Below are 4,164 nucleotides of genomic sequence, written 5' to 3'. Positions count from 1 at the left end.
AAAATTCATTTGCATTAGTTTCTATTATATTTAAAAATGTTTGATTTGCATGCTTTTACTTTTCTTTACCAGTTAAACAGAGCTCATTTAAAAGTTAATTTTGGTAAAAACTGCCCAAAGAAAAGAGTCTGATGCTGGGAAAGACTGAAGGCAGGAAGAGAAGGGGATGACAGAGGATGAGATGGTTGGATGTCATCACCAACTTGATGGACATGAGATTGAGCAAACTCCAGGAAATGGTGAAGGACAGGGAAGCCCAGGGTTCTGAAGTCCATGGGACTGCAAAGAGTCAGACATGACTGAGCAGCTGAACAACAACAACAATAGTCCAAATAAAACATAGTATTTATACTGTACACATAGACATATTATATCAATACAGTAGAGACATCATAGCTTCATTTTTAAACTTCTTCATAAATCTGAGTACTTTAATACACAACAATTGTTTATAAATTTTACCTAATCTTCCCTCCTTGTTGTAGTTCAGTTCAGTTCAGTCGCTCAGTTGTGTCCAACTCTTTGCGACCCCACGAACAACAGCACGCCAGGCCTCCCTGTCCATCATCAATTCCCAGAGTTTACCAAACTCATGTCCATTGAGTCGGTGATGCCATCCAACCATCTCATTCTCTGTTGTCCCCTTCTCCTCCTGTCCTCAATCTTCCCCAGCATCAGGGTCTTTTCAAATGAGTCAGCTCTTCACATCGGGTGGTCAAAGTATTGGAGTTTCAACTTCAGCATCAGTCCTTCCAATGAACACCCAGGACTGATCTCCTTTAGAATGGACTGGTTGGATCTCCTTGCAGTCCAAGGGACTCTCAAGAGTCTTCTCCAACACCACAGTTCAAAAGCATCAATTCTTTGGAGCTCAGCTTTCTTTATAGTCCAACTCTCACATCCATACATGACCACTGGAAAAACCATAGCCTTGACTAGATGGAACTTTGTTGGCAAAGTAATGTCTCTGCTTTTTAATATGCTGTCTAGGTTGGTCACAACTTTCCTTCCAAGGAGTAAGCGTCTTTTAATTTCATGGCTGCAATCACCATCTGCAGTGATTTTGGAGCCCAAAAAAGTAAAGTCAGCCACTGTTTCCACTGTTTCCTGATCTATTTCCATGAAGTGATGGGACCGGATGCCATGATCTTAGTTTTCTGAATGTTGAACTTTAAGCCAACTTTTTCACTCTCCTCTTTCACTTTCATCAAGAGGATCTTTAGTTCCTCACTTTCTGCTATAAGGGTGGTGTCATCTGCATATCTGAGGTTATAGGTATTTCTCCTGGCAATCTTGATTCCAACTTGTGCTTCCTCCAGCCCAGTGTTTCTCATGATGTACTCTGCAGTTAAGTTAAATAAGCAGGGTAACAATATACAGCCTTGAGGTACTCTTTTTCCTATTTGGAACCAGTGTGTTGTTCCATGTCCTGTTCTAACTGTTGCTTCCTTACCTGCATATAGGTTTCTCAAGAGGTAGATCAGGTGGTTTGGTATTCCCATCTCTTTCAGAATTTTCCAGTTTATTGTGAGCCACACAGTCAAAGGCTTTGGCATAGTCAATAAAGCAGAAATAGATATTTTTTCTGGAACTCTCTTGCTTTTTCCATGATCCAGCAGATGTTGGCAATTTGATCTCTGGTTCCTCTGCCTTTTCTAAAACCAGTTTGAACATTTGGAAGTTCACGGTTCACATACTGTTGAAGCCTGGCTTGGAGAATTTTGAGCATTACTTAAGTAGTATGTGAGATGAGTGCAATTGTGTGGTAATTTGAGCATTCTTTGGCATTGCCTTTCTTTGGGATTGGAATGAAAACTGACCTTTTCTAGTCCTGTAACCACTGCTGAGTTTTCCAAATTTGCTGACATATTGAGTGCAGCACTTTCACAGCATCATCTTTTAGGATTTGAAATAGCTCAACTGGAATTCCATCACCTCTACTAGCTTTGTTCGTAGTGATGCTTCCTAAGGCCCACTTGAGTTCGCATTCTAGGATGTCTGGCTCTAGGTGAGTGATCACACCATCATGATTATCTGGATTGTGAGGATTTTTTCTGTACAGTTCTTTTGTGTATTCTTGCCACCACTTCTTAATATCTTCTGCTTCTGCTAGGTCCATACCATTTCTGTCCTTTATTGAGCCCATCTTTGCATGAAATGTTCCCTTGGTATCTCTAATTTTCATGAAGAGATCTCTAGTTTTTCCCATTCTATTGTTTTCCTCTATTTCTTTGCACTGATCGCTGAGGAAGGCTTTCTTTTTTTTTAATTTATTTATTTTAATTGGAGGCTGATTACTTTACAATATTGTATTGAGGAAGGCTTTCTTATCTCTCCTTGCTATTCTTTGGAACTGTGCATTCAAATGGGTATATCTTTCCTTTTCTCCTTTGCTTTTCACTTCTCTTCTTTTCACAGCTTTTTGTAAGGCCTCCCCAGACAGCCATTTTGCTTTTTTGCATTTCTTTTTCTTGGGGATGGTCTTGATCCCTGTCTCCTGTACAATGCCACAAACCTCTGTCCATAGTTCATCAAGCCCTCTATCAGATCTACACCCTTAAATCTATTTTTCACTTCCACTGTATAATCATAAGGGATTTGATTTAGGTCATACCTGAACGGTCTAGTGGTTTTCCCTACTTTCTTCAATTCAAGTCTGAATTTGGCAATAAGGAGTTCATGATTTGAGCCACAGTCAGCTCCTGGTCTTGTTTTTGCTGACTATATAGAGCAACTCCATCTTTGGCTACAAAGAATATAATCAATCTGATTTCGGTGTTGACCATCTGGTGATGTCCATGTATAGAGTCTTCTCTTGTGTTGTTGGAAGAGGGTTTTGCTATGACCAGTGCGTTCTCTTGCCAAAACTCTGTTAGCCTTTGCCCTGCTTCATTCTGTACTCCAAGGCCAAATTTTCCTGTTACCCCAGGTGTTTCTTGACTTCCTAGCTTTGCATTTCAGTCCCCTACAATGAAAAGGACATCTTTTTTAGTATTAGTTCTAAAAGGTCTTGGAACACAAAGTGATGTTGGTGTCAGGATTTTCTGACATATCCCAAAGGAAGTCCAGCTTGGCTCTTATCTCTAAGAAAAAGAACTTTGATCCCATCTCTTCACAACAAGTTTTTTAAAAGTTAGCATTAATTGAGCACCTACTCTGTGTCAGCCATCATGTGAAGCACTTTGCATGCATGATCTCAGTGTTCTCCACAATAAAATTGAACAGATGAAGAAACTAAGGCCAAAAGTAGTTCAGTAACTTGTCCAAGGTCACGTAACCTGCCCCTTCCTTACAGGTTTCATCTCTTCTCAACCTGAGGCCGTTCACTGCCAGCAAATAACATGTAGGAAACATTCTTGATGGGATCTTGAGAAGGAACAACCTCAATCCCAACCTTAGGATCCTGCCTGGAGGAGGTGTGTCTGCCAGGAGAAAGCTAGCCTGGGGGGATCTTCCCAAGAGGATCTGGATAAAATTCCTGGCACACTTGTGTGGTTTACCTGGACAATTTGGCCTCAGCCACAAAACTCTCCCAGGCATTGTCTTCAGTGAGCAGGAATTGCAGTTCTTCCCTGTTTACTGCCTCTGGGAAATACTCAATGATGATGTCAGTAAAGTTATTGCTCTCTACACATAAAAAAAAGAAAAAAGATTAGAAGAACTTATGGTGGAACCTAAATGGTATTGAGTTTAAAGTGGCTCATCAGTAAAGCATCTGCCTGCAATGCAGGAGACACATGAGACGCAGGTTCCATCCCCAGGTCAGGAGTATCCCCTGGAGGAGGAACTGGCAGCCTATTGCAGTATTCTCGACTGGAGAATCCCATGGAGAGAGGAGCCTGGCAGGCTACAGTCCACGAGGTTGCAAAGTTTGGACACGACTGAGTGACTGAGCAAACAAGAACTCACATAAAGTGGCTCAGGTTCACCTTCCTGAGCAAAAGTCATCTGGGGTACTGTTAATGGATTCACCTGGGCTTACAGGTAAACCTTTCCCCTGCCCCTAATTCATAAGTTGAAATCCTGATGCATCCTTCCCCCTGCAATGACTGTATTAGGAGATAGGGCCTTTAAGGCAGTAATTAGGTAAAAAGAGACCATAAGTGCAGAGCTCTAATCCAATAAGATTGGTGCCCTTATTAGAAGAGACATCAGATTTCTTTC

Source organism: Bubalus kerabau, chromosome 1, assembly GCF_029407905.1.
Source record: "Bubalus kerabau isolate K-KA32 ecotype Philippines breed swamp buffalo chromosome 1, PCC_UOA_SB_1v2, whole genome shotgun sequence".
NCBI lineage: Eukaryota > Metazoa > Chordata > Mammalia > Artiodactyla > Bovidae > Bubalus > Bubalus kerabau.
The sequence above is the reverse complement of the archived record's forward strand: the minus strand, read 5'-3'. Positions refer to the sequence as shown.